This window comes from Lynx rufus, unplaced genomic scaffold (assembly GCF_022079265.1).
Source record: "Lynx rufus isolate CCGP_SWC_20201006 ecotype Redwood Valley unplaced genomic scaffold, mLynRuf1.p SCAF_8, whole genome shotgun sequence".
Lineage (NCBI taxonomy): Eukaryota > Metazoa > Chordata > Mammalia > Carnivora > Felidae > Lynx > Lynx rufus.
In genome coordinates, this window is record NW_025814896.1 from 105,237,040 (window position 1) to 105,259,850 (window position 22,811).

General features: G+C 51.5%; 1 protein-coding gene across 2 annotated transcripts in view; it reads left to right on the forward strand.

The window, feature by feature from the left end:
* KCNIP3 (potassium voltage-gated channel interacting protein 3) overlaps positions 1-22,811 on the forward strand; it is an 82,608-nt gene that overhangs the window by 20,508 nt on the left and 39,289 nt on the right. The gene's annotated exons all lie outside the window — the stretch shown is intronic.

Below are 22,811 nucleotides of genomic sequence, written 5' to 3' on the forward strand. Positions count from 1 at the left end.
CCTGGCCTGGGGGTAGGATTAGGGGCTGCTCCAGGAAGCCCACCCTGGCAGTGGGGCTGCCAGGTGCTGGCCAGCGCCTGGGGGCTCCGGGCTGAGGCTGAGTGGGCAGGAGGTCTTGGGAAAGGCTAAGAGAGCAGGAGGCAGAGACAGAGGACAGAGGACAGAGAAGGGAAGTTTGGGCCAGAGACGCCAAGACCCTGACGGTCAGGTTGCTCTCAACCTGGAGAGACAGACTAGAGCGGGGAGAGGGAGAGAATTCTAGCAGGAAGGCTCTGAGTGTCGGGGGAAGCAGGCAGGAAGAACAGAGCAGGCTGGGGGTAGCTTGCGCTGTGGCTGGTCAGGCAGAGCCGAGGGCGGGAGCTGGGGCCCCCAGGATGGGGCCAGGCCCAGGGGTGGCGGGGCACGGTGAGACCCCCGGACCAGCCCGGGGGGCTGCTCTGAGGCTGCAGGAGTGCCACCACGGCTGCAAGAAGCACCTGGGAGACATCATCAGCTTCTTCTTCCGCTTCATCTCTGGGAACCTGGCTCGAGGTGAGGGCTGCTTTGGCAGGACCGGTGAAGGGAGCGGCAAGAAGCAGGTTTGGGACTCAGGACCACTGCTCCTGCATTGAGTGAGGCAGGGGCCATCAGAGGGGGCGGTGGCCCTGAGGGCAGAACTAGAAGGGACCCCCTGGCTTGGAACCCTGCCGTCTGACCTCCAGCCAGCCACTGCCAAGCCAGGGCCTGGGGAGGGAAGGGAGGTGGGAGGGCGCTTCCTTTCCAAGGTGCACGGACTGGGCCCAGCCCGGGCTGGGAGGGAGCAGGGAGCTCTGGCGCCCGCCCACCCACCCGCCCGCCTTGCATACCCTGACCCCATTGCCCCGGCCTCTCTCTTCCTCCCTTTCCCCACCCGAGAGCCCCTTCCTCCTCCATCAAAGACATGTGACATCTGCAGTGAGGATTAAAGAAAGGGCTTGCTCAGTGACAGCCACCTTTCAAAATCTATAAATACCAACCAACCTGGAATTTCTGGTAGGGATACAGGGGGGCTGTCAGGCTCAGGCCTGGGGAGGAGCCCACGTGGGAGTGACAGCACCACGGGCCAGGCGCCACTTCTGCTCGACCCCTCCCCACAGTGGGCGCTCGAGGGCTAAGCGGGACCCCCAGGATCAGCCCTGGGGACCAGGAGGCAGGCACAGGGCGAGGGGCTCCGCGCGTGGGGACCTGGCGTTTTCTTGGCGAGATGCACCGGGGAAGGTGGTGTCAGGAGCTCCAGACGCTGAAAGGAGAGACCCTCGACAGCTCGGGGCTTCTGGACCCTTTTGTCTCATCCTGTGATTGGAGGGCTATGAAGGGAATTAGGCTAAAGAAATCACATGATTCTCTGAAGAGATACCAAATTAAATCCCTAAGACACGTACAGGTAGCACTGTAGACACGTGACATGTTGGCTTTTTTAGCTTAGCCAAAGATCAAAAATACTTCTGCTGCCCAAAGATGCTCATAGACACTGAGGGACAATGTGTCAACACTGGGCGGGACGGGCCTGAAAAGCCTGACTCTTGTCCCCTCTCTGAGGGCAGGGGAACTTGTCCTGAGCACCTGGTACAAAGTCTGTACACTAAATCCTTGTCCAAGGATAATATTTTAAGAAGAATAAAAACACAAAATTGCACATGTAATCAATCACGTCAATCATTTCAAAGTCGGTCGAATAATAATGGTTTAAAAAGAATTTTTTTAAATGTCTATTTATCTTTGAGAGCGAGAGTGTGAGCAGAGGAGGGGCAGACACAGAATCCGAAGCAGGCTCCAGGCTCCCAGCTGTCAGCACAGAGCCCGATGGGGGGCTCGAACTCGTGAACCAGGAGATCATGACCTGAGCCGAAGTCAGAGGCTCAACCGACTGAGCCACGCAGGCGCCCCAATAATGGTTTTAAATACTCAAAAGCAATAGCAGATCTGTAAGAGTAAGAAGACAGGACTCTGATGTAGTGAAGGTTTGCAGCAGGGGATGGGATGGAGGGCTGAGTCTAAAGCAGGGGTGGTGACCTCGGGGGCCTTTCGGTGGTGGGACTCAGGCCAATGTTGCTGCAGGAAATGGGAGCCCTGGGTCGTAAGCTAGCTTTTCGAAAGAAGTGGAAACTCTGGGCTCATGATGCCTCTTAGCCTTGTCTGCCAGCCGCTCACCTTCCCCGCCCCAGGCAGCCACTGTGGGGGAGGAGAGGACTTGGCAGATGGCGGGCCACTTCTCTAGGAGGAGAGACACCTGGGGGCCAGGCTTGGTGGCAGAGGGATGCGCCTAGAGTTACCAAGCCCCCGGCCATGACCCCACTAGCTTCTTATACCAGTTGATCCTACCTGGCAGCCAGCGATCGTGAGTACCTCTCCCGACCACACTCAGCCTTGGCTCCTCACCTGTCCCCGGGGGGACAGGTGTCCGAGTGTCTGCTACACAGGGCCAGCAGGAGAGTCAGCAAGACCCCTTGCTTATTGGGTTTCGGTCAATGGGAGTCTTTATTGCCTGGTAGCTTCATGCACCTTTTTCAAGGCTGATTCACTCGCAGGCTCATGGGGGCCGTTTCTCACTCCCTCTGTGTGTCTCTGCCTTGAAAGGAGGGAGATGCTGCACGTCTGTGTCACCCAAAGGTGCAGTCTGCCTCCCTAGTCTTGTGGTTCCTCATCTGGCAAAACAACAAAACCCGCAAAGGCTTAGCCTTCTGGCCTGCTTCTGAGCTCCTTCCAGCCCTAGGTGCTGGTTCTGGGATTCACAGTAAGTGGGGGTGCAAGGAGGCCAAGGGCAGGCTGGGTGTGAACGCTGCGATGCTGCTAAAACACAAATGCTCAATGTCAACGTAAGGAGCGAGCCAGAGGAAGCGGGGTTCCTCGGTCACCCCTGACCCTTTCGGTCTGCACAGTGGAATTGCGGACCGAATTGCGGACCTGATGGGATTAGGTGTTAGCAAATACTCAGGGAATCCTTTCTGGCCCATATCAGAGCTCCAGCTCCTCATTCGCTTTGGGATCTCCCCCCCCCACCCCCCCTGCTGACTTGTCTCAGGTGTAAAGGCAGGGCAGGAAGGCCAAGTGTAGGTGGGGTCCTGGGCATCTCCACTGCTTCTTCACCTTGCTTCCCGCCTGGTTCTGGGGGCCGGACCAATGCCGGCTCCCTTCCTTTGCTCAGGATGCCCCTTGACCTCATCTCCCAACTATTGATACTCCCCTCTCCAGGCAGGAGGAAGAGGGACATTGAAGATGCATTTCCCCAGCTCTCTTCCACAGGGTCCAAGGGTGCTTTGCAGAAACACATGCCCTACCTCCAGGGACCATTACCGGGTGGGTGTCCGGTTCCCTCTCCTCACTTGGCTGCCTCTGGCCATCGTAGCCACAGCCATCACCTGACCTCCTCCAGGGGTGGCTCAGACCCACATGGCCCCAGGGACCCATGCCCAGACCCAAACGGGTTTCTCAGAAGCCTCTCAACTGGACAGAGGACTAAAGCCCCCTGGGTGTGGGAGGAGGAAAAACAGCACGCCAACCACCTTTCCAAAGATGTTCCTTTCTCTGCCTCACCAACCTTTTCCTTCTCTGCCCCCTGGTGGGGGGAGAAAGGGTGAGTCACAGAGCCGGTTTCTTAATCCCTCAGTGTGACCTGTCTAGCTGGTCTTGGCTGTTGGCGCCTCTGCCCCAACTCAACGAGAAAAGTCGAGTTTAACAGCTGCATATGAGACGTGGAGTCCGCGTGAAGACGAGGGAGAGCGCTGTCTTCTGAGCCACTCGCCCCGCGCTGCAGCAGGTGCCCAGGCGGGGCTCCCAGGGACAAGGCATGGGGCAGAGGCAGAGGCAGGGGGACGGCCAGGAGCCAGGAAAGAGGGCTTGGGCTTCAGACTGGGACAGCAAAGACTCGAGGTTACAGACAGAGCTGGGTACAGCTGGCTTGTATTGTCAAAGCATCATTCTCTCTGTGTTAAAAATATCATTCTTCCACAAATAGACAGTGAACGTATATCAAGGTTCTATTGAAGTACTTAATGAGGAAACCAGAATGACAAAGCTGATTCAAAAGAGAAACACAGGGATTTTTAGAGAGGGTGGAAATAAAAGGAACACTGGGATATGACCTCTCAGACTGAAACTAAGAAAGATCCAGGGCAGTGAGACAGCCACCGGCAGGGTTATCTCCTCTGCCAGAGAGAAGAGGAAATCATCGCATCTTATCAGATTTATAGGCTTGTAAAATGTCCGGGACCTCATCAATTGTACCTCTGACTTCTGCTCCCCTGGAGAGTCAGATGCTCTGGGCAGACGTTGCATAATGCCCTCGCAGGCCTGAGAGGCCATGCAATGCTCTCTGTGCTCTATCTCCACAGTTTTTATTTATTTATTTATTATTTATTTATTTGCAATCCTCTCTGTGCTTTATCTCCACAGTTTTTATTTATTTATTTATTTGTTTGTTTGTTTATATTTATTATTTATTTATTTATTTTACTTTTTTAAAAGTTTATTTATTTTTGAGAGAGAGAGAGAGTGAGACAAAGCACAAGCGGGGGAGCAGCAGAGAGAGAGGGAGACACAGAATCAGAAGAAGGCTCCAGGCTCCGAGCACAGAGCCCGATGTGGGGCTCGAACCCGCCAACTGTCAGATCGTGACCTGAACTGAAGTTGGAAGCTTAACCGACTGAGCCGCCCAGGCGGCCTGCATTTTTTTTATGTTTTTAAATGTTTATTTATTCTTGAGAGGGAACACGCATGAGCAAGGGAGGGGCAGAGAGAGAGGGGGACAGAGGATCCGAAGCAAGCTCTGTGCTGACAGCCGTGAGCCCGACGTGGGGCTTGAACCCACGAATCATGAGATCATGACCTGAGCTGAAGTCAGTCGTTCAACTGACTGAGCCACCCAGTCGCCCCTCCACAGTTTTTAAACAGAATACTATCTCTGGCGCTCATAGCTGATAAAAGGTAAACTGAGGCATATTGAAAATTTCAAGGGTTTATTTGAGCACACTTCGATTCAGACACGGCAGCGCCTAGCAGGAGATGATTAGGAGGGCTCCACAGACAGGAACCAGGGGAGAGGTTTTATAAAGAAGGTGCCAAAGTAAAGCAAGGAAATGTTTGATTGGCCGCGGTTTAAGCGGTTGCCTCATTGGGGAAGGCCTAGTTGGCTGTTTGTGATTGGTTGTTCTTAACTTCCTGGACTCTGGCTTAAGTTTGGATTTGATTGCATAGACCTCCGTCCAGCAGCCTCCTTGTTAAATCTCTTTAACAGTTCTCCCCTTTTGGTCATCCTTTCCTACAAACTGACAGACAATTTGCCAGGACTGCTGCGGTCAGTCATCCTCAGGGTTAAGTTCTGATCTTGTGAAACTCACGAGATTATGACGTCAGGCTGTGGAAGAATCGTTTTGGCTGTTCATCTCATTGTTGATCTTGTGTGTTTTTCCGTGCATAGTGAGACCATCTGATGTACTTCTGATGGCCGTGAACATATATTTAAGACCGTTGAGAGAACACAGTGCACCAGGGAGAGTACGGTGATAACTGTCAGGAGGATGATAAAACCAAGAGATTGAGGTTACCAAGAGATTGAAGTATGCTTCTTCACCAGGGCACCCACGAACCCAGCCGGTTGGCATCACGTAAATCAAAGGATGTAACTGAAGAGGCATCAACCGATTTCAGCCAAGCGCCTTTTTGTTCATTTCCTGTATTTGAGTGTCTACTATCCCAGAGGTGTTGATCCAGGCGCAGCAGGAGATACGTGCTATGGCACAGATTCCTCCTTGCTCGGTCAACGAGCAATCCAAAGCAATTCTGTTACCTAAAATGACTTTATCAGCTTAAGATAATTGCTAGGCCACAGAGGCATGTTTTAGGGTGGCATATTTTGCTACCTTTTATTCCCTGCCTTTGAAATTCCTCCATGGCTTGGCTTCTTAGACCCAAACAAACCTGGGTTCTGAGCCCATGATTTTCATACATACAGTTAGGCAGAGTCCTAAATGGAGAAGTCCAGGACTTTTTGGACTTGAAGGAACCCATTTTCTCCTCTCCTTTCCTTAAAACAAAATTGTACTTGTGTGAGGCCTCCCCCTGGGCTCAGTCCAGTTTAAGTTGGACCCAGTCTGGTTTAAGTTGGAGAGCTCATCATGTTTAAGTTGGACGCAGTCTGATAAAGTAAATAAATGCTTGGGGCGCCTGGGTGGCTCGTTAAGTGTCCCACTTCGGCTCAGGTCATGATATGGTTCATGAGTTTGAGCCCCACATTGGGCTCTGCACTGACAGTGCAGATTCTCTCTCTCTCTCTGTCTCAAAATAAATAAATAAACTTTTAAAAAAAAATGCTTAAATAAAATTAGAGAGCTTATAATGCAAAAGCCGTGAAGCTCAGTTATCTGCGAGGGACTTCCCATGACCTTCATTCAGGTACAGCAAGAACGCAGTGAGTGCCAAGAGTCGGGGGTAGGGGGACAAGGTGGGGAGGGCAGGTGCCTACGCCTAGTTGCTTGTTGCTCCCAGGGACCATCAGGGCCTGCTTCGGATTCCACTTCTGCTGCCAGAACTGTTAAAAGGTAAACTGAGGCACACTAACATTTTCTTTTTCAAGTTTATTTGCGTATACATCTGCTTGAATTGGGTAGTGCTAAACCAAAGAGGGTTGGGAACACCACCCATGGGAGCCAGGGGAAGGCTGGGCTTTTTTGTTTTTTTTTTTTTAAGAATATGCAGAAGCAAGGCAAGGAAATGATTTGATTGACCCTAGCTTAAGCGCTTGCCTTATTTGGGCAAGCCTAGTTGGCTGTTTGCGATTGGTTGTTCTTAAGCTTTGTTTTCTCAGATTCAAGTGCACTGACTCTGGCATAGTTTGGTTTACTTGCATGGGCTACCAAGGCATCAGAGCCATCCCGGTCTAATGGCTTCCTTGTTTAAATACTTTAACATAGTTCTGCATGAAGCAAATTGCTTCTAACCTCTCGGTTTCTTCACCTGTAAAATGGTCCTAAGAATCAAATCACAAGGTCATTAAGAAGGTTGTGGTGAGATGCGCATGAAAGTCTTTGCATTCATGAGGTGGGCTTTTACCTTCTTCATTTTGCAACCACGTGGACTCCCGTATTGGCTTGCTTTATACTGGTTGTGTGACCTTGGGCAAGTTACTCGGTCTCTATGAACCTGTCTCCTCATTCACTAAACAGGTAGAATAGAGGGTGGTTTTGAGGGTTCTGCCAGAGTCTGTAATGCAAAGGGCTAGGGCAGTGACTCAGAGCTAGAATTTCCCCTTTTCTGGGCCTCAGTTTCCTTATCTGGGCAGTGAGTGCTGGAGAGGGCAATTTTCAAGGTTAAGGACCAACTGTAAATCCTGTGGTCCCTCCCCCCCTTTTTAACCAGACACAGAGACCTGGGGGCTTGAAGTGCATTTTGGGGGCCTGGATCCTTCCGCTTGGGGTGTATTTTGGGGTCCAAGGCCTGCCTTTAGAGCCACTGCCCCCTCCTGCCTTGTCCTGGCTTCTGCCTAGATGCCCTCCCCAAGTCCTGAGAGACCCTGTGCCCTTCCACCACTCATTCCCAAACCTCTCCCCAGAGCCTTGCTAAGGAAGTCAAGTTCATTAAGAGCCAACAGTGAGCAGCTTGATGCTTTAGTGGGGAGGATTCTCCAGACAGGTATAATGGACTGCTCAGGCCCCGGCCTCTGCCTCCCCGGCCTCCCCCACTGCCTGCCTCCAAATGGTCAGATCAGAATAGGCAGGAAAGGGTGGTCGGGGAGGCAAAGGGAGGGTCAGTGGAAAGGACACTAAGTAGAAAGGTGAACAAGGGGAGCCCCCCCGAAAGCTGTTTGGTAGCTACCTGCCCAGATACAGGGGCGTCTTGGGCCCCATCGCCACTTTCCTGTGCAGAACCCTTTCCCAGCGTGGCGTGTGTCGTGTCCCTGATGCTGTGGGGTCCAGGTCCTCGTCCTCTTGGGTGAAGGGGGATTGGGGGCCATTTGGGGTGGTGGGGAGGAAAGCAAAAGTAGCTTCCAAATGCTCTAGGATGGGAGAAAATGTTTGTGCTGTGCCTGGGGCTGCTCAGGGAAAACAGAACCTTGGTGGCTGAGCAACTGGGGGTCCTGGGCAGATGTTCACAGGCTGGAAAGGCTAGTGCCCATTGGCCTGGCCAACCTTCCTGCCTTCCTTCCTTCCCTCCTTGCCTCTCTGCCAAAGGGTCTCTCTTGGCTGGTATTTCCCCATAGGCCCACCAGGGGGCAGCAGGAACCAACACGTCTGCCACAATGGACCACTTGAATCTTTTTTCCTTTTTTTTTTTTTTTTTTTTTTTTTTTCCAAAGTAGGCTCCACACCCAGCGTGGAGCCCAATACAGGGCTAGAACTCACAACCCTGAGATCAAGACCTGAACTAAGATCAAGAGTCAGGCACTTAACCGACCGAGCCATTCAGGCGCCCCCTGGACCATTTTAATCTCAAACCACCAGCTCTGCCTTCTTCTGGCACCAGCTCTTCCCTCCTACCACCACATCTTTGGAGCACAGGGACACAGGGATCTGGAGTTCCTCCGCCTCATTTCCGGGACACATCCTGGCTTCTGATGTCCTGAGCTAAGCCCAGGACAGGCTGGGACCCTCTCCCCAGCAGGCCTCCCTCCTCTCTGCTGCCCATGATGTACCTGTCCCTGTTGCTGGGACTCAGTATGCCTTCAGGTGACAATGGTTCCTTCTTGGGTCACCCCCAGAGGTCTCAGGAGGGCAGGGTGAATCCTAAGTGTTACATAGGAAGGCCTTCTTTGATCATCCTGCTCAGATGTGGATGAGGGGAGGCTCAGACAGAGGCCATGTCCACACCCTGGGCTTGTGCCTGACGGCGGGGTGGCAGGTTACCTATAGTAATCTAACACGAATGCTTCCCAAGATGGACAGACTAGGCTCTTGACCACCAGCCTGTAGGCTGATACGGGTTTCCATCGTGAAATGAGGAAAGTGGTGAACCAACTTAGTGAACTAACTATATTCCCTTTCAATGGTTTACATCTTCATTTTTTTCCCCCTGGAATAATGCCCGAGAGACAGAGTAGTCACAATTTTTTTTAATGCCCTTGCATTGCAAAATAAAAGATGATACTTGTATGTCCCCTTCCACATTTGGGGGGCAGATATGGGAGGGTCTATAAAAGCCTGACCGAGGCTGGGCTGGACGCTGAAAAGGGGGCTCCAGTGGTGGGAATGGTAGGCAGAGGCCAGGGGCAAGGTGGGGAAGGCAGGTGTCCTGGCTGGGACCTAGGGAGGACGTTCTCCCCACAAGCCTGGGCCCTCCCACTCTGGCGGCCGAGAGCTGTCCCTCCCCGAGAAGGACAAGCTGAAGACCGAGCCTGAGCGGTGACCAGAATCCTGGTACCGGAGTGGGGAGTGGCAGAGACGGCACAGGCCTCAGAAGAGAGTGCAACCCGGAGCAGAAAATGAGTGAATGAGTGAGGGAGTGAGCGGAAGGAAGAAAGGAGCAACCGAGGAAGCAACTGTTCAGTAGTATTGACCTGCATCGTCCAGCAGGAGAAAGCCTCGTACGGCCTCTAAGTCTTCTAGAAGAAAACAGAGAGCAGTGAGTGGAAGGGTTGGCAGAAACCTGTAAGCTGTGAGCAGCCCGGAGCCTGGGTAGGGTGATTGCATGCGGAGGGTCCCTACCCAGGTGGGAGGCTCATGGGGCCAAGGCCACCATCATCCCCTGCCCCCTAAATAGAGGGGCTGCCCCAAGTGGGGAGCGAGGAGCCTGGGTAGGGGGCAGGTCAGGCCGATGGAGAGGGCCCGGGGCCTTGGGCTGGAGTGTGCACTCGCTGGGAGCACAGACTCCCCCGCCTCCTCAGCCAGTAACCCTGGGGGAGAGCACCAGAGGGTAGTCCTCATTACCGCCCATCCCTGCTTCCTTCTCTCATTCCTGCCTCCCGGCTGAGGTATCTCCCCAGAGGTGGCCCCCAGAGTGCAGGCTCCAGCCAGCAAGCGGCCAGAAGCAGCTTTGCAAAACATAAATAAGCCGTCCTCCTGCCAAAACCCTTCAGCGGTTTCCCTCGAACCTTAAATACATTCAGCGCCCCGCTCTGCCTCGGCAGGATGTTAGCACATGCTGTCCTCTCTGCCCAGAGCGTCCGCTCGGGTGGGCTTTCCCCCCTTTCGGGCCTCCGTTCACACGTCACCTCCCCAGAGGACTTGCCTGTCATATCACCACGGTGCGGGCACATACCAGGTGCTGGACCAAATGGTGTTGGGCAGACCGCTCTCTGCTTGGGGGATTCCGGCCTGACTGCTAAGCCTCGAGCTTTCCCACATGTGTAGAGCAGGACCACAGGAGGCTGCCCATCGAGTTCAGTTCTAGGGATCGATTCGCCCACCCCAGGCTCCCATCATCCCCCTTGCATTTAGGGATCCCACTCCGAAGGCTCTGAGGCGACACGTAGGAAATGTATGTGCCTGGAGCCAGGGGTCATTGTCTTTGTTTGCAAGTCTCCTCCGCAGGGGCTGTGGCCAGAGCACGGGTCTGGGGGAGGTGAGGAGGGAACTGCAGGCGACAGAGCATGCTGTCTGGGCCCCCGCAGCGATCAGGCTGATCCTTCTAGGTGGGCGTCACCGTCAACCCCACCTTCCAGGAGCACCCGAGGCTTAGAGAGGGAAAAGCTGTCCATCTGTGCGTCGGTCCGTCCGTCCGTTCAACACACATCCACGAAGTGCCAAGCCTGGCACAGGCTGGGAGGGAACGGTTGCTGGGTGACCTTCCTTTCTGCCGTCCCCTACCTTTCAGGGTCCTCGCTAAGCCCCCCCCCACAAACACACCTGCCATGGTTGGGCTTTAGGGCTAGGCTTGAGCTGGCAGTGTTTGGGGACCTGGTGCCAGCCTGTGCTGGGTAAACCTGGAGCTCCAGGAGCCCGGCTCCTTCTGGAGGGATGGGAGTAGAGGCAAGGGTCCAGGTGTGGTTTATCCTTGCGGTCCCCCGCCACTGGAGATCTCAAAATCCCGCCCCCCCCCCCAATCTTCCCTGGGCCCGGGAAAATGAATCAAATATAATGGCAGACCCCACCCCTCCCCCAGCCCCTGTGGCATTCCTCTTAGACCCGCTGAGTTCTCAAGGCACAAATGGGGAAACTGAGGTCTGGAAAGGAAGTGTGAACTGTCCAAAGGTCTGGGAACTCCCAGGTGGGTGCTCTTTTCTCTACTCCCCACAGCTGTCTGAGCTCCAGTGTCTCAGCTTGACAAGTATGAGGGGCCCAGCGAGAGAGGCTAAGGGCTCTGTCCCAGCACCTCGAGTTGGGCAGCAGGGTACTCGATGGGCGACTGAGCCATTTCCAAGCACTGAACTCACACGGGAAGTGGTTGAGTTGGGTCTGTGCTCAACGTGCTGTTTAAGCTGCACGCGTATGCGTGTCGTGAGCGTGCACACTCCCCATCCGCACATCCTCTGTGAACGAGGTGGGCTTTGAGACTGCCTGTGTGTTGGGGCAAGACACCAGGTGCTGTTCTGGAAGCAACATCCTCAGTCCACCATCAGAAGGACCCCTGATCCCTGGGACAGCCTGGCCCCTGCAGGCCCCCTCAGAGCCAAGCTCTCAGGGTGGAGGGGCTTCCGGGAAGGGCATGCCCTGGCAGAGGAGTGGCCTTTGCCAGTATTTAGATATGTCCTCAGGCAGGAAGGCTGTTGGCTGGGGGCCGGGTCACCGCTTGGTGGTGGGAGTGCCACAGCGGAGGAGGAGAGGGCAGAGAGGGGGTCCCAGCATAGCCTAGAGGTTTCCAGAAAGGGTAGGAGTGTGGTCCCAGCTTTGCTACTTAGCAGCTGTGTGATCTCGGGCAAGTCACTTCACTTCTCTGAACGTCAGTTTCCTCACCTGTAAAACGAAGAGCGATGTGTAACTTTCCTCCCTGGGCCCGCGGCAAGGAGCAAGTAAGATACAGACTCAGTTCAGGAGTGCCCAGCACACGACGAGTACATAGTAAATGCGCTGGCTCCCCACTCAAGGCTGAGCCTTCGTGTGGTCCCCCACCAGTCATGCCCTACTTATAGGGCTACAATTGGGAGCACCCCACTTCTGAGACTTAAGCTGGTCCTGTATTTTAACTAAGTACGAGTCCGAGGTAAGGCCAGGGCCCCTGGCATCTGTTCCCATGCGGATGTCCCCCCGGACCCACTGGGCCTGTGCCAGCAGGCTGAGCGTCCCCCACCCTGGGGGTCACGCTGCCAGTTCTCACATGCACTGAAGTGGGCTCCAGCAGCCCATTTTACAGATGAGTCCTGTGGTTCAGGGAAGCTAGCAGCCTGCCCAGGGAGGCCAAGCTAGGAGAGCCCAGCTGTACCTGACTCCAAAGCCCCGGCCCTTAGGGAGCCTCTGCCGCAGGGGACACGGGGAGGAGACGGAAGCTGCACCCCTCTGGTTGGCCTGCCTGGGGTCTGTTGGGCATGGACCCCTGTGTTAAGTGCGTGGCTGGCGCACACGTTCACAGTTAAGCCGAGTAAATATTTACAGCCATTATGGCAATTGATTGCCTTCGATCCCGTGTGCTGCTGTGAGAGAGCCCTGCTTACTCATGCTTTCTTAAAAACAGCCTCTTCTCTCACACATCTTTAATAATTCAGCTCCTAATTGTCTCCAAACGCAAACCCGAAAATGCCAACTCAGGGCCTTTGTCCCTGTGCTGGTCCACCTCCCCGTCCTCCCTGCTGGGGGGGCCGGGGGTGGCAGGGGCTCACCCTTTTCCCAGGCCTCCAGGCCCTGCCTGTGACCGCTTCCGGGAGGGGCTCGGGCCTGGTGGGTGCCCGTATGCCCCACCTCCGGCTGTTGGCAGCAGCGGTGAGGAAGAGAGCCTTGGAGTAATTGAGTCGCAGGGCTGAGTGGGGAGGAAGCAGGAGCAAGAAGGTGTGGCTGCTGCTCCCCGGGGAGCCCTGCAGTGCTGAGGAATGGGGAGGGCAGGGGTGAGGGCCTGGGGGCAGCTTGAGGTGACGGGGAAGGCCAATCCTGAGTGGGTCTCTGTACACACTGGAGGCCAGAAACTGCTCCTGCCCTGGGCTGGGGGTGGGGGGTGGAGCCTGACCGCTATTTACAGTGTCTCCCGGGTGCCAGGTCTCCTGTGCTGGGCTTCCTGGCTGGCAGTGCTTCCTGGCCTCTCCTGGGGACCATCTCCATATGGTGGGGGGGGGGGGGGAGTGGGAGGAGAGTCTGGGGGGAATGGACGGTGTCCAAGTCCCGCCCTCCTGGCAGGATGATGGGGGCTGCTAATAGAACCACTCTGGGCTCTACTTCCCTTCTCCGTCCGGGCCCAGTCAGGGTGCACGGGGGGCCTAGGGAAGAGTCGCCTGACCCTCCCTGAAGCACAACATCTGCCCAGTTAAATCCTCGTGGCCAGGAGGGCAGGCCCAGTGAGGCAGACACTACGGCAGGTGCAGCAAGGAAGGAACCAGTCTGTGGTGGCCCTACCTGGCCCAGCGGCTGCCATGGCAGAGGGCCTCTGGGCCAGAGCCCCAAGACTGTGGCTCCCAGTCCCTGTGAGGTCCCGGGGGGGGGCGGGGGATGTGGGTCCCGTGTAAACATCCAGGACTCCTCTGCCCTCCAGCTCCAGGCGAGGCTGAGACCATCTTGCTGTCCATTCACTCAACAAGCCATCAAGCTTGTCTGCCGGGCGCTGTTCTGGGTCCCGGGGACATAACAGGGATCTAAGACCAAAATCCCTTTAGTTTATAGGCCACAACATGAGATTGGTATATAAATATTATATTTGAAAGTAACAGGGCTCCAGAAATTACGCAGAGCAGGGAAGAGGGGTAGAGGGCCCAGGGAAGGGCTTGGAGGGAATGTGTGACATTTGAACAGAGACGTGAGGTGGGGAGAGAAGAGCCTACAGGAAAGCTTTTCGGGCAGAGGGACAGCACAGGCCAAAGCCCAGAGGCAGGGGTGAGCTGTTGTGTCTGGGAACCGGGAGATGCTCAGAGAGGTCACAGGGTAGGGGTGGGGGGCTTCAGTTGTTGGTGGGAGTGAGATGGGGCCTGGGGATTTGAGCAGAGCAGTGAGGGGTCACGGTGCCTCCTGTTTGGAGCCCACCCTTCCCACTGTTGTTGCCGCTGCTGTTGCTGCTGCTAAGGGAGCAGAATAAGCCACCGGCGCCGGGAGGGCGGTGGGGTCCTCGTGGTCATCAGGCACACAGGCTGGGCAGGGTGCAGGTGCCAGAGGTGGTGAGAAGCAGGCTGGTCCCGGAGGCATTTGAAGGTGGAGCTGAAAGGCTTTGCCGACAGACAGGTGGTAGCAGGGTGTAAGAGAAAGGGAGGAGGTCAAAGATAACGACAAGGTCAAAGGTTTTGTCCTGAGCATCTGGAGATCTGAACGATTGTTCGCCGTGGTGGGAAACGGAGGAGCGGGTCTTGTGTTGGGGGGGGTGGGTGGGGAGCTCAGCGGTAGCACGTTAAGTTTGAGACGGCTAAGGACTAGTAGAAGTGTTGAGGAGACAGCTGGCAGTTGGGATATGAGATACTTGAGGACTGGAGAGAGAAAGTTGGGAGTCCTTGGCACATACACAGGCTTTAAAGCCAAAAGACTGGACAAAAGTGGTCCAGGGCCGAGCTAGGCACAAACACACACACATGGAAAGGTCTCTGGCTCCTGTGCCCATCCCCTGAGCTTGGCCTTGATGTCTGCAGAAGGTTTCTATCGTCTATTCTATCAAGAAAAGCACTTCTCCGTGTTCCAGAAAGCAACCTCCGTCCTGTTCTAACTATTGGTTGGGATAAGGGCTCTCAGCTTGTCCATGCTTCTCAGTCTAGACGTGGTCCCTTTGACACTGCTGGGCCAACCACGGCAGGAGTACCCGCTGGCCGGGGCAGGCACCTGGCCCATCCAGGCCAATGAGATCCCTTTCCAGGTCCTTTGACAGTGAGTGGCCTTGTGTCTGGAGCGGAGATGCAGGGACACAGAGGCCTGGCGGCTTCTAGTAGCCAAGTACCAAGCCATGTAGAAGAAGCCATTTGGGTGTGAGAGGTGGAGAACGGTCTGAGAACACATTTTCTGGTCATTTTTGTCCCCTTCTCTTCCTGTGGTTTAGTTTAAGGGCAGATAAATCCCTTTGCCTGAGCCAGTTCGATCAAGAGAAATTTAATCTCAACAGTCAGTTGGAGGGAGGAGGCAGCAACAGGGGAACCTGGGGAGGTTCGGAACATAAGGGAAACACGCTGATTCTCCTAAGCCCTGGAAAGGCTACCCCAAGCCAGGCCCACGAGGAGCATGTGACAAAGTGATTACTGAGGCCAGGACCAGATGCAGTGCCGATTGGGGTCAGTACTGATTGAGATACTGTTGGGGAGCTGATACTACTGAGTCCATCATTTAAATATATTTAAATCATCATTTAAATATCTACATATAAGGCCTATATTGGTTCACTTGGACTCTCCACAGAGATTTGACTGTTAGTTTCCCTGTTTGTTGATTTCCTCCACTAAGAATCTCAGGGAAACAATGAATGTATGCAGCAGCCAAGGTGGTTGGTTTTGGGTTTGTGGTTCAGGGCCTCTCCCTTCCCATTGCATTCTGGGTATGCCTTGTATGCCTCTACAAGGTCCCTTGTTCAGTGCCCCGTAGCATCCCTGCCAGAGGATAAACCAGACTACGCACAACTGTGGGGCAGGATCCAGTGGGCATCTCTGCTCAGGGCAGGGCACCCACCAGGGCTTAGCGAGGGTTACCCTCATACTTACTTATCGCATAGGAAGGAGTTCCAGCGACTGAGCCACGGCTGGTGCTTTATTTACGTTGGGTAAGAGAGATTGGGCCAGGTGATCACAGTGCACGTCTGCTTCCAGTTCTCCCAGGAAGGACAGAAAAGATAACCAGAAAAGAATGAGGAAGGGGTGCCTTCAGAGAGCCAGAAATTGCGAGGAATCCCCAAAAGGCAGAAGGCAGGTGGGATCACCCTGAAGGAGGAATCTGGGGAACCCACAGCTCAAAGGGGCATAGGAAGTGCCACGGCTTTCAGACTTGGGTGAGTGGCAACAGATAGCAGAAGGGGTAGGGGACTAGGAGCACCTGGGGGAGGGCCACCTCCACCCTCTGTCTTTGCACAAAGGTTCGCAAGACATTCCAGAGCTGGGGCGCCTGGGTGGCGCAGTCGGTTGAGCGTCCGACTTCAGCCAGGTCACGATCTCGCGGTCCGTGAGTTCGAGCCCCGCGTCGGGCTCTGGGCTGATGGCTCAGAGCCTGGAGCCTGCTTCCGATTCTGTGTCTCCCTCTCTCTCTGCGCCTCCCCCGTTCATGCTCTGTCTCTCTCTGTCCCAAAAATAAATAAACGTTGAAAAAAAATTTAAAAAAAAAAAGACATTCCAGAGCTAAGTTTGGGCATGTGGACCTAAGAGGCCAAGCAGTCCCTGGGTTGACTGGTTGATGCCAAAGCACAGGGAGCCTAGTCCCAGAAGACGAACCACAGGTACACCCTACGTGTCAGCCATCCTACTCTGCCATACCCTCCCTGCAGGGGTAGGTCTACATGCCCTTTACACGCAAACACGGATCCGTACCTGAGAGCCATCCAACTTTTGAGGAAAACCAACATCGAAGACAAGCGTAAAGCTCAGTGAAATGAAGAAGGAACACCTGAATCCATAGAGTCACTAAGACAAAAAGAAAAAGTGTAGAACAGGAAAAGTATAATAAATATTCTCAGAGATCCAAGAGGACATCATATGCACACAAAAGAATCAACGATCTTGGAAGAGAAACTGTAATTGCTGAAACAGAGAACATGTCGTAGATGGGTTGAATAGCAGAATGGTTACCTGAATAAAGCAAATTAACGAGCTTGACTCGGTAGCCTAGAATTTCTATCAAGTCATATATAATGAAAGAGAAAGAGATGAAAATATGAAAAAGAATAGGGTCATGGGGCAGTTACAGACTTGCAACTAAAAAGAGTAAGCAGGCGTTGAGAGAACAGAGAGGAGGAAATACTCATTAATAGAAACCATTGTGAGAGTCATTTCGTTTAATCTTCCCAGCAATGCAGTGAGGAACCCTGGGGAGAACGAAGTGGGGCTTCTCCAGGGCCCTGCATCTACGAGGAAGATCTGCTCCTGGTTCAGCCTGACCCCAGAGCTAGGGGCCATGCTAACTGAGGCACACTGGCTACTCCCTGAAAGCTTATGTGGTGGAACAGTGTCTCTCCAAGGATGGCCCGTGGGATAGTAGTGCGTGTCATGTGACAAGCGATTCTGTGGTCAGATACGTTTGAGAAGTACCAGTCAGATGAGGTTGAACAAATTTTGTTTTTGTGACAGTTGGGAACACTTTTTGCCTCTCCAGACCTTGATTTTCTCATCCGTTCAATGGGAATCATAATTCCATCCCTGGCTGTCTTCCAGGTTTCAGGGGCCAAAGAAAACATTGGATGTGACACTGCATGTGTGGTCATATGAATCTGAAATACCTGGTTTCGTGTGAGTCCCGTCACTAAATCCTCTGTCTACTTGTGCTTCAGGCTGTGATGGGCAGCTCTATAGACTCAACTTCTCATATATGATTTGGAAATTTGGACCCCAGAGTCTGCTCTTTTGGTAAAAATGTTTGTGTTGAGCGGCGACCAGCGTTCTCACTCCAAGGCTGTGTGTGGCTGTCCTCGAGCCTTGGTCCTTGGGTATAGCACAGGACAGCCAGAGTTTGTGTGTCCTGTGTGGGGGTGTTCAGTGCGCCTCCCACCCCTCAGGGTGCTGCCCAGTGTCTTTTATATGTTCAAGTCTGGGGGGGATGAGGGCTGAGGAAAGAGCCTTGGCCAAGGAGTTGAGAGGCCTGGGCGTTTGTCCCCACTATGCCACTGTGTGACTTCACAGCCCCCGGCTGGGCCTCACTGTCTCCTCTGTGAAATGGGAGCTGGGAGGAAATCACTGCAGTCCTAATCTGGTCATGTAGCAGCTAAAGAGGTCTTTACAAGGAAAGGGGCAGGGCAGGAGGGGAGAGGTAAGGAGAGGAGAGAGGACAAATGCTTCATTGTCCTCGGAATAAAGCCTTAAATGAATGAATGAGTGAATGAATGAATGAATGAATGAATGAACAAACCCTTACCTTGACCTTCTGGCCCCTGCCTGGCCCTGCCAAGGCTCAGCTCTCTCCAGAGTCCATTATACCAGCTCACCTTCTGTCCCCACCCAGCCCCCACCTGCTCACTCCAGGTCCCACTCTCCTATCCTGGAGCTACTTAGTCAAATCCCCTTCACATCCTCTTTGCCTTCAGACCTGGTCTTGGAAATGTTCAAGCTCTCTCTGGGAAACCTGTTCTGGGCTTTGGGTTTGGGATGGTGCACTTTGCAGTATGTCTTCCACCACCAACGTTGGCCTGCCCCATCATAGCCGCCTCAAGGTCTGTCTCCCCCTCTAGAACATACACTCCTTGAGGCCAGTTGCTGTGTGTGCCACGTTTAATGCTGTATCTTCCAGGCATAGAGCAGACACTCAGTAAAATATATGTTGAATGAGTAAATGCATGAATGAGGCTCAGCTTCCTTCTAACTCTGAAATCCTACGTCTCTCTGGATTGAAGGAAGGTTCAAAAACCACTTTTCCTCCCCTGGGTCTAGCTAACAGACTCCTCTGGCCCCTGACCCCTCTTCCATGATGGCCTCGCAAGTCCTCCGAGAAGGGGAAATGTTTGAGTGTTGCCAAGGGCCGTCATGGGACACGTGCTCAGGTTAGAATCCCTTGCTTCTTGGTTTGTAGTCATGAATGGGGATAGTAACAGAGGTGCGAGGATTAAACAATATTATGCATGTGAGCGCCTAGGAGAGCACCTGCATAGTAAACACTCAAGAAGTTGCTACTATTATTAGCTCTCAATTCCCTTGCTTTACTGAGCTCAGAGAGAGGGATGGAGGCAAGGGCAGGTCTCAGATCTAGGATTTCCAACCCCAAGCCCAGGGCTTTGGCTTCTCCCCTGCTGCTTCCCATCTCAGACCCCAAGGTTTTAATTCCCAGGCCATTCATCCACATCTAGCTGACGCAGGGCATCTGTAATAAGCATACCTCCCTGAGCTGCCAGAGGCCACCACAAGAGCTGAGACACCAACACCAAAGTGTCCTGAATGGAAATTCCCCAAGACACCCTTGGGCCCTGGGCTTGAGTTCAAACAAAGAAATGCTTATGTTCAAACTTCTTTACAGATCAGCAGCAAGGATGTGACTTCAGAGCACTTAGCATCAGTGTCATAAAACATGAGGATTGATGACCCTGTGTGACTGGGGTGAATGCCAGGGAGAACAAGCAGACTCTGAGTTGGCCAACAATGTTTCCTGTGTATATTTTGTGCACAGGGCCCCAGCCTAGATTCAGCATGATATACTAGTTAACATGTGCATGGAGCCCCTTAGCATATACAACACTCTCACTTACATGGGTACACCTGATTATCACAACAATACAAGGGGGTGGGCCAAGGGTTAAGGAGTGTTTCCCCCCACTATGGACATAAGGAAACCAAGGCCCAAGGAGGTGAGAAGCAACATAGCTTAGGGCACAGAGCCTTTGATCTCCTGACTTCCCGTTACCCGGTCCTCTTGCCAACACAGAGAGGTGGGAAAGCCAAGTTCAGCCAAGAAAAATAAATTTACCCAAAGAAACTCACAGACTCACATGGTGGACATTGTACAAACTGTAAGTGTCTGCAGGGAAGTTGCTGAGAAGAACTATAGTTGGCCTCATTCAGTCCTGTCATTCTGGGGCTGGTTGGTTCCTCTGGACTGGACCTGTATAAGGGTAAGAAAAGACATAGGAAGAGATTAGAAGTCCTCCAAATGAGAGAGGGAATAGGAATCTTCTATCACAGGGACCTAAGAAGTGAGATAAGGGGAGGGGCTCTGAAGACAAGGTGGCCTCAAGTGTCCCTCTTTCCATTACCTGTTCACTATTCCTAGACTCTTATAAACCCTTGGAGTTAATATCCAAATTAGATGAGGATTTGGATATGCCTTGGGTGCAGATGGAGGTATGCAGAGATATCCTCTCTTCCTGACCAAGGTGTAAACAAACAAGGTCACTGGGCAAGCAAAAGAGAGTTTTCCATAAGTAGGCAGTGAGGGGCCCACTACCACAGTAAGAATTGGAGAATTGTCCACATATCAAGCAGCTCACTTTTCTCATGCCTTCCAAATCTTTCCAGACCATGAGAACCATGGGAGGCTGAACTGCTCAATTAAGGCACATGAAGTTCCTTTCCTTCCAGAGATCACTGGTCCTGATTCTAGGATTTTCAAGATGCGGTGAGATCCCATGATGCCTGTAAGGGGCAAAAACTTATTCCCAGAAGTTGATTCTGACCTCGGACACTTCATCTCTTTAGTACTTCTTGTGGAATGTATCACAATGATGATAAATTTTCTCAGTTTCTGTTTAATTCAGAATGCCTCAATTTGCCCTTCTTTTTTGAAAGACATTTTTGCTGGGTATAGAATTATAGGTTGGCCAGTGATTTCTCTTTGAGCACTTTGAAAAAAATGTTATTCCATTGTGTTCTGGCTTCTATGGCTTTTGTCACAAAGTCTACCATCATTTGTATTATGTCCCTGAATGTCTCTTTCCTCTGGATGCCTTTGAGATTTTCTCTTTACCATTAGTTTTCAGCAGTTTGACCATGATATGCCTAGCTGTGGCTTTCTTTGTATTTATCCCCACCTTGGTTTTGTTGAGCTTGTTGAAAATGTGGCTTGATATCTTTCATCCGTTTTGGAAATTTTTCTGCCATTGCTTCTTCAAATTCTGATTCTGTCCCTTGCTCTCTCTTTGCTTCTTCTGGGGCTCCAATTACACCTTTGTTGGGCTCATTTACACGTCTTCCTTATCTTCTTTTCTGTTTTTTTTCCCTTTGATATTCACTTATAATCCATTCACATTTACTGTAATTATTGATGTGGTTGGATTTCCATGTGCCATTTTGCTACTTGTTTTCTATTTGTCTCTTTTTTGTTCTCCGCTCCTCCTTTACTGATATCTGTTGTGTTAAATATATATATTTTTAGGTACCATTTTAATTCCTCTGTTGATTTTTAACACTGCATTATTTGGACTTACTTGCCTAGTGGATCCTTTAGGGGTTACAATGTACACTTTAATTCATAACAATTTACTTCAGAGTAATATTAACTTAATTCCAGTAAAATATAAAAAATTTCCTCCACCATATTGTCTTTTTTCTCTTCTCCTATATGCTATTATCATCACATATATTACATTCATATATGTTATAAGCCAAAGCATACAGTGCTATAATTATTGGCTTATGCAAACATATCTTTCAAAGAAATTAAGGGCTGAAATAAGAAAAAAACTGTATTCAGTCTTTTAAATTTATCCAAATAATTTAAATTGCTGCCATGCTTCTTTTTTTTTCCTATGGATTTGAATTACTTCATTTCAGCCTGAAGGATTTCCTTTAGTATTTCTTGTAAGGCAGGTCTGCTAGCAATGAATTCTCCTTGTTTATCTGGGATTGTCTCTATTTTGTCTTCATTTTTGAAGGATGGTTTCAGCTAAACAAAGAATTTTTGGCTGGGGCTCCTGGGCGGCTGTCAGTTAAGAGCCCGACTTTGGCTCAGGTCATGATCTTGCAGTTCACGAGTTCAAGCCTTGAGTCAGGCACTGTGCTGACAGCTCAGAGCCTGGAGCCTGCTTCAGATTCTGTGTCTCCCTCTCTCTCTCTGCCCCTCCCCTGCTTGTACTCTGTCATTCTTTCAAAGATAATGAACATAAAAAAAGAAAAGAAAAAGAAAAAGAAATTAAAAAAGAGAATTTTGGGCTGATGGTTTTTTTTTTCCCTTTCAGCACCTTGAGTATGTTATTCTACTGCTTTCCAGCTATTTCCATTATTTCTGATGAGAAGACAGCTATTAATCATATGGTTCCCTGTATGTGTTGTGTCATTTTTCTCTTGCTGCTTTCAAGATTTTCTCTTTGTCTTTTTATTTCAACTGTTTGATTGTGATGTGGATAGGTGGGGATATCTTCATGCTTATCATATTTGGAGTTCTTTCAGCTTTTTGGATCTGGATATTCATGCTTTTCATCAAATTTGGGAATTTTTGGCTATTATTTCTTCAAAAATTTTTTTTCTTTGTCTTTTTTTTTTTTGTTTTTGTTTTTTGTTTCTCTCTCTCTCTTCTATTCTTCTGGGAATTTCATCACATATATATTGGTATGTTTAATATTGGCCTAAAGGTATCTGAGACTCATTTCAATTTTCTCCAATGTTTTTTCTCTTTTCTTCATATTGGATAATTTCTATTCATCTATCTTCAAGTTTACTGACACTTTCTTCTGCTAGCTCAAGTCTGCTGTTGAGTCCTTCTAATGAGTTTTATTTAAAAAATTTTTGCAGGGGCACCTGGGTGTCTCAGTCGGTTGAGTGTCCGACTTCAGCTTAGGTCATGATCTCATGGTTTGTGGGTTTGAGCCCTGTGTCGGGCTCTGTGCTGACAGCTCAGAGCCTGGAGCCTGCTTCGGATTCTGTCTCCTTCTCTCTCTGCCCCTCCCCTACTTGTGCTCTGTCTCTCAAAAATAAATAAATGTAAAAAAAATTAAAAATTTTTTAAATGTTTATTTTTTAAATTTTTTTTAATGTTTATTTTTGAGAGAGAGAGACAGAGTGTGAGCAGGAGAGGTGCAGAGAGAGAAGGAGACACAGAATCGGAAGCAGGCTCCTGGCTCTGAGCTGTCACACAGAGCCCAATGCAGGGCTTGAACTCATGGACCGTGAGATCATGACCTGAGCTGAAGTTGGACACTCAACTGACTGAGCCACCCAGGCGTGCCTAATGTTTATTTTTGAGACAGAGAGAGAGAGAGAG